We start from the raw sequence: 13316 nt of genomic DNA, 5'->3' as shown, positions 1-13316 counted from the left end.
TTCATCAAAATACGGGCCACACTGACCATGGCGGAACAATGAAAATAATGACTTGGATGCCAGACAAAGATAGACCTTCACTCCCTCCCTGCACCCCCTCTCTGTTTTCAATTTCAAGAGCTCCACCAGGATGGAGGAAGTGGGAGGGGAAGGATTGCTCCTGCTAAGAAGGGCAGAATAGCAGGATGGAAAGAAAGGAGGATGAAGACAGGGGAGGACAGAAAGTGACTGGAGGGCTTTGCCAGCCTAGAGAGCAGCAGACTGGCTTCAACAACAATCTCTAGGCCGCAGGACGCTGGAGGGGGCGGGGCTGCAGGATAGGGGGCAGGGCTGCAGGATAGGGAGCAGAGCAGCACAGCGGACACCAGGATGACTCCAATAATCCAACTAGGAATCCTGTCTCACTGTAGAGCTGCTCAGAAAAGGGGAGGGTTTTCCTTGTTATTGTGGGCCACATAGCGAGTCACTGGTGACATGTAGTGCATGTAAGATGCTGCATTGATTTTCTGATCTCAACTTCTCTCTATTCAGACTCACTCAGACAGCATTCAGCTCATCGCTCGTGCATTCAATTGAACAAAGTATCATGGACGCTAGAGCTGCCGCGGTATTGATTATTTCCTTATCGCACAAATTTGCAAAATATTTCCTACCGCCGCGGTTTTTACCGCACGCACACAAAAAATTAAAAAAAAAGTTTGAATGCATTTTTTTTTTTTAGTAGTAGTCTACTCTTTATAGCATATAGCCTGCCTCTAGTCTAAATGTCTATCTTTAGAGGATGACTTTGCAGCATGAATATTGTTTGGGATTCGGCAAGCACGCATTAGTTATTGAAAGTGAAACACGGATGCGCAGTTCACTCGGTGTCGCGGGCACCCCCCCGACCCTTTCTTATTATTATTACTATAAAGTTACTACTTTATAATAAAAGCATTCGTTTTGTGGCATTGACATTATATAGTTATGCGTTCAATAACATCAGCGTATTTACCGGACCATAGCAAGCAATACTCTATTCATATCTCAGTTCCTTTCTTTGCTCAGAGCGTGCTGAGTTGTCCCATTCTGCGGTCTGTTAATAAAGTTTTCAATCAGACAAGTGTATAGAACGAAGGGCTTTTATTATAACATTCGTTGCAGACAGTAAAATCATTATGTCTCGTTTAGTACTCCTGAAGAGCGATGATAGTCCACTCCGGCGGAGAGTTAAAGCTAACGTTATTAGCTGTTGTGATGAACTGACATTCAGGACGTAAAAACGTGTGACGCGTCTCTCTTCTGACCAATCAGTGGTCTGCAATGTTTCACGTGACTTTTCTGGTACCCAATAGGGTCGCTTGGAACCTCGATAGACGAGTAGGGTATATCTGCAGAGCCGCAAGCCCAACGAGAGGAGGGTAAATTATTATTATAAAAAACAGCGGTGACGCGGTATTCAGCCTACTCTGCGGTGGCCGTGATGTAACAGCGATACCGCGGTAATGCGGTAATCGCGGCAGCTCTAATGGACGCTACTGCAAATACCACTGCACTGGGTCCAGCTGATGACCCAGCTACTCTGCTGAACTGATGACCCAGCTACTCTGCTGAACTGATGACCCAGCTACTCTGCTGAACTGGATTCAGCTGATGACCCAGCTACTCTGCTGAACTGGATTCAGCTGATGACCCAGCTACTCTGCTGAACTGGATTCAGCTGATGACCCAGCTACTCCGCTGAACTGGATCCAGCTGATGACCCAGCTATTCCGCTGAACTGGATTCAGCTGATGACCCAGCTATTCCGCTGAACTGGATTCAGCTGATGACCCAGCTATTCCGCTGAACTGGATTCAGCTGATGACCCAGCTACTCTGCTGATGACCCAGCTACTCTGCTGAACTGGATTCAGCTGATGACCCAGCTACTTGTACTACCGAGTATCGATTCACGTGAGATACGGTTCTTTTTACACTTTCTTTTTTAACTATTTTTTTTTTAATGTCAACGTTCACACGCACAATATACGCTTACCTAGGATTTGACTTGATTCAACAACAAAGCAGTCGGGGCAATGGCAAGCCGAAAACGGTCGAAAATGTTTTGAAGTTTGGATTTTTTTTTCTTTTTTACAACTGAGGTAGGTAGATTACATTTTTAGAGACTAAAGTACCGAAAAAAGGTACCGTTGGGTACCGGTATCGATTCACAGGTACCGGTACCGTATCGGTTCAAATGTGAACGGTACCCATCCCTACTGATGACCCAGCTACTCTGCTGAACTGGATTCAGCTGATGACCCAGCTACTCTGCTGAACTGGATTCAGCTGATGACCCAGCTGCTACTCTGCTGAACTGGTCCAGCTGAGTGATGACCCAGCTATTCTGAACTGGATTCAGCTGATGACCCAGCTATTCTGCACTGGGTGCAGCTGATGACCCAGCTACTCAAGATTGGAGCCTGTTCCAAAAATATATATATGAGTGGTGAATGCTCACAAATGCTGCAACCTTCTTAAACACACCTCTGGCTGATCCATCGGATCAATGTGCCGCCATCTCATTTACATCTGTTCTGGGCCCTCGTGGGATGGTGGCGGCATAGAGCATGTTGCACATTCGATTGCACCGATCACTCTGGGGACTGTGCTCTTAAAGTGAACAGTGTTTGAATTGATCTACTGTGGGAGGAGCAGGCCGGTGGGTCTGGTCGGGTGGGAAATGGCCTCAAGGTGATTCATTCTCAATGAGTGGGGAGATGACACAGTGAGGCATGAGCAGACATGGTACAAAGCAAATACAGGGGTGTGCAAAGGTCACAGGGACAGCAAGCTATGTTAGTGGAACATGTGAATGAAGACCTGATGGGTGGAGGATGTGTGCGAGAAAAACAAAAGTTGTGGTAGAATGAGGAAGCAGGAGGAGCTTAAAGCTGTGCCTCTAAATGCGAGGCTTTAATACATACAAACACACAGGCTGTTAGGAGTGACCTCAATCATCAGAGTGAAGAAAGAGGAGGAGGAGTCAATAACAGGGCTGGGAAAACCCCCCCTCCCCCCAGCATAGTACTATCCTCCTCCCCCCTACTCCCAACACAAAGCACCAGCAGCAGCCACTACCGCTGCTGTTTTCTGGCCGTCAGCACATTCCCCACCGTGGCTCTTCTCTGGACACAGCACATATGTTCCACGGCACCAGGCGCTCCTATACCATAACCACCCGGCTAAAACCAACAGCCAACAGGCCCCTGGGGCTGAAAGCAGACCGGCAGGGCCTGCCAGCCAAGTCAACACCTGATATTCAAGGCCTGCTCTCCAGTGGAAATCTACCCAGAGTGGCGGCCTTGTCATTATTAGCCTTCTTTTATATTACCATGTCATAACAGGGATCCAAGCAGGGGGGGGGGGGCATGAAGTAAGACTTGCACCATCTCCTGACGGTTTTACTTCAGATAATGATATCTTGGATCAACTGGTGATCACAGTTGTATCATGTCAGACCATGTATCGGAAATGACGTACATGAAAATATAGAGATAAGGATTGCTGTTTTTCATTGAGTTTTAACATAAGAAGGACTGTGTCCTCTGATGACAGAGAACACTCATTAACTCTCAATAATTGTCAAACTAAATGAATGTGTGCAGAACAGTTTAGAGCATTGGGATATGTGAGATTATGTCACCTTCGGTTAAGTGCCCCTTTAAATGAAAATCTTGCCTGGTGACCAGACTGTCCCCGTCTTAAACACATTCTGTGTATGTATTGATAGATCTCAGCCTACCTTTCACAATGAGGTGGAAAAATACTCCAGGAAACTTTAAAGTCACTAGGCATAGGTAATTCACCCATGTGAAAAGCACAACAACTTCTACTGTTGCTAACATTAATGTGTTTACAATCCATTAAAATGCATGCATCAATCGGGAGCACCCAGGAGTTAATACCAAGCACACCCGACTGAATGCGGAGGTTTTGATGACACACTCCTACAGAGACATTCCACTGCCAAACATCTGCCAAAACAGGGAGTAAACAAACGGTGCTACCTTCACTCGTATTATTTTCCTATAACATATTGAATAAATATTATTATATTATTGTTCACTCGATATTTTGTCTCTTTTATAACCAAAAACGAGTTGATTTATTTTTTTAATTTAATTTCACGGCATCTTTACAGCCTTGTTTATTCACGGTGTCCATAGAAACAACGAACGCAGCCATAAAGGTATAGTTACCTTACACAGAACAGTAGGGCAGTCTTAAATACTTCGAAGCTTCGTTCGATGGGCATGGGATTCAAATATGAAAATAAAATGTGATAAAAAAAAATATATATATATATATGATTTTTTTGGGTGCAAAATCAACTCTGCCTCTCTTTGTTAACCCTTTGATCGCCGGGGTTAAATTCATAATTTACCATCCCTCGCCAGCCCTATTTAACATGGAGAAGTTCCCCTTCTTTGCAGGGCTATAACTTTTTTAATTTTATTGCTAAATTGACATTACCATGGCCCATTCAAAGTCTTATATCTATTGTTCAGGGTGTATAAGTATGTTTTTATCGTTTTCTGCAGCTTTCTCCAGAACGTGATTTATAGCTCCAAATGCATTATATTGATGATGAAATACAGTTTGATAGCAATCGGCTCGAGAAATTTTTTCTCAACTGGACGTGGTTCTAGAAGTTACTACGTATCATCTGATGTTGACCGGATGGGCGGGGGGTCGTTTATAATTCCTGGGCAACGTTATATCATTCATCTAGTGTGGGTGATATGATCATTGGAGCAGTTAGTATAGAAGACATTACAAAATAACGCTGAAACTCACCGTAGCTTCCTCGCGCCGTTGGGAGATGAGCGTGGAACAGAATTTTTTCTATTATGGGATATAGAAATACCCGATCCATTTCCAGGTTGTATAATAGTATATACCAGGGTTTCCGTTAGAAAAAATTGTTGCCGGCCTCAGTGTCCGGTAGATTTCAATCTACCGGTCAAATGAGAGAAATTCCGGTCAGAGTTTATTGAGCTTAACACTTTGACTGCCATGAAACGTCTTTTCACGTCATTGCTGGCCATGCTCAAGTTGCCGGGGGACGCTGTACAGCGTCCTTATATCAATATTTCAAAAATCTGCGCTCGGATTCATATGTCCCCTCCGCTGGCCTGAGATCCACCAGCAGGACCCACTGAGCTCTCTGGCGGTTCAGGAGCGCCATCTGGTGGCCGATCGGCGCAATCGCCAAACAGGATGTTGAATAGAGGTTGTCCTAGACGACCGTAGTACTTCCGGCGCTCGCTATAGGTCCCGCGACTCTGGCTCGTCACACTACACAGTGATCGATTGCCAATAACTCGATAAACAACATGATTTGGACATATATACCATTATACAAGCTGGAGATGGACCGGGTACATTTACATCCCATAATGATAAGATTTCAACTCGACGATGATCGCCCAACGGCGCGCAGAGACTGGGGTGAGTTTCAGCGTGTAACGTTATCGTCTTCGATACTAACTGCTATTATCAACATTTGACCCACATTAGATGATTGGTATAACGCTGCCCACGGAATTATAAACGCCCCCTAGCCCATCCGGTCAACATCAGATGACGTGTAGTAACTTCTAGAAGTACGTCTAGTTGGAATTTTTTATATCGCGCTGATTGCCATAAAACTGTATTGCATCATCAATATAATGCATTTGGGGCTATAGATCACGTTCTGGAGAAAGCTGCAGAAAGAGATGAAAACATACTTATACATTAGACCATACTTTACTATGAATATGTGAATGAAAAAGTTTAACGTTGCTACACAATGAACAATACATATAGGACTTTGAATGGGCCCTAATAATGGCAATGTAGCAATAGAATTTAAAAAGTTATAGCCATGCAAAGAAGGGGTACTTCTCCATAGACAAATAGAGCCGGCAACCTATGGTATATCATTAATTTAACCCAAGGCAACCAAAGTGTTAAAAACAATTGATAGGCAAAAGAATGACAACAAAACAAAAGAATGACATCATCAAGGCATGTAGATTTATAATATTTTTACTTAAAACTAGACTACTTTTGCGTATAAAGTCATTATATTCCAAATAAAATAAGTCCCGAGACTCCGTTCTGCTGCCGACTTTAAATCAAATAGGTGTCTGTGGGCAGTCGCCCGACATTAATAAACAACAGTCTGTTATAATCACATTTTTATGAGCTAACAAATTCCATTATATTGGACATTTGTATTCATTATATCAAGCGAAGAACTGAGAAATTTGGCAGAGAGAGACGGCAACATTATCGTGGGTTTGCATGACGACTCTCTCTCTCCACCTCCCAATGACTTATTTGCGAGAGTATGTCGATGCAGAGCAGCAGATTCGGCTGTTATTGGCTCTTTTCTGGGGACCGCACAGCAGCGCCCCCCACCCAACATTGAATTGCCAATGGCTGAATTGGAGTACTGCTGGAGTACTGCACTGTGCTGCTGCTGCTCCGGCTCTGCAGCTTCACAAAAGTTCGCACACCCAGCACTAAGCTCTCGCTGACAACGTCGTTGTCATTATTAGAAGCAACGATGAAACAAATGTAATGATTGTTTCGTTCATCGCATAGGCTATTTAATTTTAGCCTATTTTAATACAATTCAAATAATCAAATTGTGCTTAGACTCAGGGAATTATTTTCACCGGACATTAAGACCGGAGAGATTAAATATGTCGGACTTCAACAGATTTTGCCGGTCAAATACCGGTAATTACCGGCTAACGGAAACGCTGGTATATACGTCCAAATCATGTTGTTTATCGAGTTATTGGCAACGGATCGATATCCATTGTGTTGAGCTCGAGTCCCGGGACCTATAGCGAGTGATCGGACCAAATTGAAATGAGCACCAGCGTCACTTCCCTGTTTATGCCCTGGGCGATCTACCGATCGGCCACCAGATGGCGCTCTTGAACAGTTTGAGAGTTGACAGGGGTTCACCAGTACATATAATGTCTCCGGGGGAGAAATACGATTCCGATCACAGATTTTTGAAATATTGGTATCAATGACGCTGTACAGCGTCATCGGCAGAATAAGCATGGCGGGGAATGACGCTGAAAAGCGTCAACGGCGATTAAAGGGTTAACTACAACAAGCAATGCCGATGAGGTCGGACTCGGCACCGACAGATTTGTGTTCATTGTGCTGCTTTTATAAAGCCTCAAATGACGGCTTACAATATTTCATGAAAGCAAAGTGTTTTGTTTGTCTAAGATTTAAACTTTACAGCACTGACAAAGTTGAACAAAGTGCTATAAAAGTCCCACAACATAAAAAAAAATTAAAAACAAATTCTGTCCTGTGTAGTAATATATTTTCACTGTAGAAGTATAGGGTCTTAGCACAGTAGAAGTATAATATATTTTCACAGTAGAAGTACAGTATAGTATCTTTATACAGTAGAAGTACAGTATAGTATCTTTTTACAGTAGAAGTACAGTATAGTATCTTTTTTCAGTAGACGTACAGTATAGTATCTTTTTACTAACAACGTTAATCCGAACCAAGCTAAATTTACCTGAAATAGTCGCTGAAGCAACACAGGATGTTCTTGTGGGCGTTAAACTCAGTGCTGTTGACTTTAACACTTTGAGTGCCACGGGTCCGGTGCCCTGGAACTAGAGCTGTTCCGATCCAATTTTTTCCTTCCCGATCCGATTCCGATACCTAAGCTTTGGGTATCGGCTGATACCGATACTGATCAGATACCAGTGCATACATTAATTATTATATATTTTTTTTAAACTATATTATATAAATTATATATATATATTTTTTTACAGATACTGTTTTATATATACTGTTTTTTAGTAATAACTAGAAAGTAATGGTATTTATTCAACAACAGGTGATTGTATAGATTAGTATTAGTATCATTAATCAATGAGTATGGGGCTGCGGCACTGCAGATATACCCTACTCCAATGATCCACAATGTGGACGTTAGACGGTGTTGCACTCGCTACCCAGTCTGTTAGTAGCAGAGGCTCTGGCTAGTAGTAACGCTCATCGCTCATGTTGTGATTTTCGATGCAAAATAAATATTCAACATTCTCTTTTGAGACTCCGCCTCAGACTCTTATCCTTTGGCACTTGCTGTACTTTGCTTGCAGGTCTGCAGCCATTATTGCTGGATTATGAATAGCACCAACTTTAGCCACGGTACCGTTATCAAGCTAAGCTAGCTGACCTAGCTCGTCTTCCCCGCAAGGTTTTCACATTGACATTTGATAACGTTAGTCAGCTAACGCTAGTCAGTAGCTACTTGACTTAAATACGATTCACCGTGGGTGCATTATTGTTGATAGACGGACAGTGTCATGTCCTGGAGAAAGGACAGGCGATCTGATTTGATGTAACGTTAAAGCGGATGTTGTTCCAACTAGCTAGCTTTTCAGCTAATGCTATCATAACACCAGCAAGCAAAACACATCCCGTCCGAGCTCCCCGTCACACCGCTCTGTCGGGGACAATGGAATAAAAAAAAAATTAAATTAAAATTAAAAAAATATTATAATGGGCCCAAATAATGACTGAAGTTTTCCCCATAAAATCCTGCCAGTCCAATGTGCCAGGACCAAAAAGTCCTAGCGGAAACCATGCACCGAGCAGTGTTGCATTGCATTACAAGTTAAAACAAGACCGTCTTAACAATGGTACAGGTGCCAAATTAATATGAGATGTGATTCGAAATTGGTTAGTGTCCTATAGGGATGTCGGGATTAATCGGTTTCACCATAACCATGATTAAAAAAAGTCATATTTCCAAACTAGAAGCTTTTAGACGCTACAACACGCGTTATACATTGCCCTGTGAAAACTCCTCGTTAGTCACACCGTTTCTGTGTGCAGTAGTAGCGGATGGAAAATTAAATGCAGGTCTATCCCTCGAGCTGAAACGGGCCAATATGGCAATGACGGCAGAAAGCGGAACCCAACTCTGCCGTGGAGAGAGTGATTTGCATTCGGAAGAATCTAAAAAGCCCAGTTCGGAAATACAGATTTTGGTCAGTCACAGCTAAATTTGGCACTTCGAGACAAAGGTGGCATGCCATCATTCCACCACTAGCAACCTGAGGACACATCTTGAAAATATGCACCCAAATGAGCATGGACTGAAGTCCGGAACTCCGGTTAAGTGGAACCACCAGTACGAAGTTGCATATCAAGCTAAACCAGCTGGGGGAAGAGAGAAAGAAAGAGATAATAGAGATATGTCTCGCTGTGTTTTTTGCTCATTACCAATTTATGATTGCAGATTATGACTAAAAGAAAAACAAACTGAATGCGTGGTAACCGCAATTTCTTTTTAATGTAGTACCTGCTTCTAATTGAAACCAACTTTTATTTGTCAAATCATGTAGCTATTTAATTGGGACTCTGCTTTTAAATTAAGTTATATTCCATTTGTATGATGTATGCCAGGGGTGCCCAACCTTTTTTGAACCAAGATCTACTTTTTAATTTGCCACCTAGCCGAGAGCTACCAGCCCAAATTTGACCTACTCTCGGCTAGTATTAGTAGTAATAGTAGATTAATAATACACATTCAATATGGCATATAATATTTTCCGTCATGTGCATATTGAATGGGTATTAGGGATGTCCGATATTATCGGCATAAAAATGTGATATCGGAAAATATCTGTATCGGTTTTCAAAAAAAAAATTTTTATTTACCCAAGCAAGTAAGAACAAATTCTGATTTTATTTATTGTCAAAAGTATGCATAATGTTGTGTTAATTCCACAACAAGACATATGTAATGTTAATGACCTGAAATTATTCCATTTTGGGGGGGGGGGGGGGGGGGGGCGTGGGGGGAACCCGGTATCGGAAATTAAGAGTTGGACAATATCGGTATAGGTAAAAAAGCCAATATCGAGCATCCCTAATGGGTATATAATATAATATGATATTTTATATCATTGTAACGGTGTAGTGTAGGAATTACAAGAATGACAAGAATGTTATTAATGAAATGAATTGTTTCTGTATACACATTTATAAAACGATCTGTAGGGCTGGACGGTATGGTCTCAAATTTATATCGCGGTATAATTTGAAGCATAGACGGTAACGGTATATATCACGGTATATTAACTTAAAATGTCTATATAAATGCTTCTGAAGGGGTAAAACACTGGTATGGCAGCTGTTATTCTGTTACAGCTGCTGAGCTATAGTATAGCTAATGTCCATCAATATCTTCCTTTTTAATTAAATAGGTTCAAGAATCGAATCAGGATTGTTAGCAGAGAGAAAGAGAGAGGAGGCTGCTAGTGGAGCCAGCTAACGTTAGCTTGCTGAGGCTACTAGTAGATCGACAGGCTGCTACAGTAGGTGGAGCCAGCTAACGTTAGCTTGCTGAGGCTACTAGTAGATCGACAGGCTGCTACAGTAGGAGTGGAGCCAGCTAACGTTAGCTTGCTGAGGCTACTAGTAGATCGACAGGCTGCTACAGTAGGAGTGGAGCCAGCTAACGTTAGCTTGCTGAGGCTACTAGTAGATCGACAGGCTGCTACAGTAGGAGTGGAGCCAGCTAACGTTAGCTTGCTGAGGCTACTAGTAGATCGACAGGCTGCTACAGTAGGAGTGGAGCCAGCTAACGTTAGCTTGCTGAGGCTACTAGTAGATCGACAGGCTGCTACAGTAGGAGTGGAGCCAGCTAACGTTAGCTTACTGAGGCTACTAGTAGATCAACAGGCTGCTACAGTAGGAGTGGAGCCAGCTAACGTTAGCTTGCTGAGGCTACTAGTAGATCGACAGGCTGCTACAGTAGGAGTGGAGCCAGCTAACGTTAGCTTGCTGAGGCTACTAGTAGATCGACAGGCTGCTACAGTAGGAGTGGAGCCAGCTAACGTTAGCTTGCTGAGGCTACTAGTAGATCGACAGGCTGCTACAGTAGGAGTGGAGCCAGCTAACGTTAGCTTGCTGAGGCTACTAGTAGATCGACAGGCTGCTACAGTAGGAGTGGAGCCAGCTAACGTTAGCTTGCTGAGGCTACTAGTAGATCAACAGGCTGCTACAGTAGGAGTGGAGCCAGCTAACGTTAGCTTGCTGGGGCTACTAGTAGATCGACAGGCTGCTACAGTAGGAGTGGAGCCAGCTAACGTTAGCTTGCTGAGGCTACTAGAAGATCGACAGGCTGCTACAGTAGGAGAGGAGCCAGCTAACGTTAGCTTGCTGAGGCTACTAGTACATTGACAGTTAACATTAACGCGATGTGGGCATTCCAGAATGGCGAGGATGCAAAGCATGTTAGACCATTGGACTCGTCGCAGAGTTTACATTACACATAGAAACTGCACGACTTGCGAGAGAAGTTGTCACACAGCCTTCAAACGCAGGGCGGAAGAGCTAGTTTGCTTCTGTGTTCATTATGAAATGACAATTGCGTGTTGACAGGCCCACTGCGCGAAGCCTCTGTGCTCCTAAATAACTTTTTCCAGTTCGCACATATCTATTATCTATGACTAATTCTATCTATTTTTAGGGGCAAATGAGAGTGAAATAGTTACGCTGTGGTTACATGACGTCATTGCTATTTTAGAACTGTTCTACCGGTTACAAGGTATAGTCAAAATCCATACCGTAGAGCAAATTCATACCATTTATACCGTCCACCCCTACGATCAAGGCATATTTAGCCATTTTTTTATGCGTTCACATGCGCTTTTCAAGAATAAACAAAAACGAGACTTAATGGGAAGGGTGGGCTTGTACATTTGAACATAGTTCCATGATACGTGGCTGTGTTGTGCTGAGAAAGAGGCAAAGATCCGCTTCTACTCTGAGGCGAGATCTGTATTTATTTTGTATTAATGTCAGAGCCGAGAATCCCGCTTCACAGAGGTATGTTGACGCAAACGGGACAAGCTTTTTCAGCGCAGCATTACACAGCACTGGGTAGTCGTTCCGGACTGATATCCAGAACTTTACGAGGGCCTGTCCAGTGAACTTGACTTTCAGTAGCTCGTCACACGAAAGATCGATCAACGCCTCCTGCTCAGACAGAGGGAGGCCTGTTGCAAGCGGCATGTGCAATGAACGGATCTTGGATCCAGTTGTTCAAATTGTGCTCTTTCTTTCGGGGAAATAATTCCGAAATTGATCAATGAGCCCTTCTATGTGGCTACAGATGATGGGCTTCAAATCATTAAATACGGGCTCTGCTTACGTTTTTTCCCACAACTTGGCTCTTAACATCGTCCGACATGCAGTCAATTCTTCTTGAAATAGTGTCAGCTGACAGCGGTATTGTATGGAGCTGCTCTGCAACACTTTGTCCACAAAGGACAGAAACCACATATTTGGTACAGGGCAACCAAAAGCTCTCTGCAAGTGTGTGGGGTTTCCCAGTCTTTGCGATCCAATTGGCAAAAATAAACAAAGCATGTAGTCCTTTTTCGTTGACGGTTGTTGCCGTTTTCAGCACAGTTTTCTCGTAGTTACGAGTGTCCAGGTTAAATTAATCAAGTTGTCGATCACATATCACATGTCTTTTTTTTCCTACTTTTTCTCCCCGTTTTTCAATTTTTCTCCCATCCCAATTTTCGTATTATCCAATTCTTCCCTGCCCTGTCTCGAACGTTGCTAGACCATGCCTCCCACTGGTCGGCTGCAATGTGGACGAATCCTTGCATCACGTGTCCCCTCCGGTACACGAGGAGGTAGCCGTCGCATCTTTTCACCTGTACAGCGCGATCTCTGTGGCGAGGAGTAACGCGTGGGAGGCTCACGCTGCCCCCGATACTTCCTGATTCTGCTGTACAGGCAACGTCCGATCCCCACCCACCGGCTTTCCCACCCCATAATACTGCCAATTGTATTAGTATGAACGACCAGCCAAGCCGGAAGCAATGCAGAGAGCTGGGCTCGAACCCAGCATCTCCTGTGTTAGTGGCGAGCGCCTTGCCCACTGCGCCACCCACGCGATCACAAATATCTGAGTACACATTGACTCACAAAAGACCAGACTTTCGATATACCTGTGCAGGGCTGTCACGCACACTCGCGCATGCACGTTGCAGCACTTTGCGCTCCTCTGACTCACAAAAGACCAGACGTGGCCTGCGCTGATGTATGAGATGTGGCAAATACACACAGCGGCCAGGTGGAAAACTATCTGAATTGGGCTAGTGGATTTTCGCTTGATTTTTTTTTTTTTTGCCAATGCACTGTCACCTACCTAAATAATCTCACGGTCTACTTGAAACCAGCGTGCGATCTACCGGTCGATCGAGGTCGACTGGTTGGGCACCA

At 43.6% G+C, this 13316-nt stretch overlaps 1 protein-coding gene across 2 annotated transcripts in view; it reads right to left on the bottom strand.

Annotated features, from left to right (window-relative positions):
- The window catches only part of LOC311236122 (KAT8 regulatory NSL complex subunit 1-like), a 216273-nt gene that overhangs the window by 66180 nt on the left and 136777 nt on the right, over positions 1-13316 (bottom strand). The window lies entirely within an intron of this gene.

This window comes from Notolepis coatsorum (assembly GCF_963971535.1).
Source record: "Notolepis coatsorum genome assembly, chromosome: 10".
In the NCBI taxonomy this organism is placed as follows: Eukaryota; Metazoa; Chordata; class Actinopteri; order Aulopiformes; family Paralepididae; genus Notolepis; species Notolepis coatsorum.
This window is presented reverse-complemented; position numbering and strand designations above follow the sequence as displayed.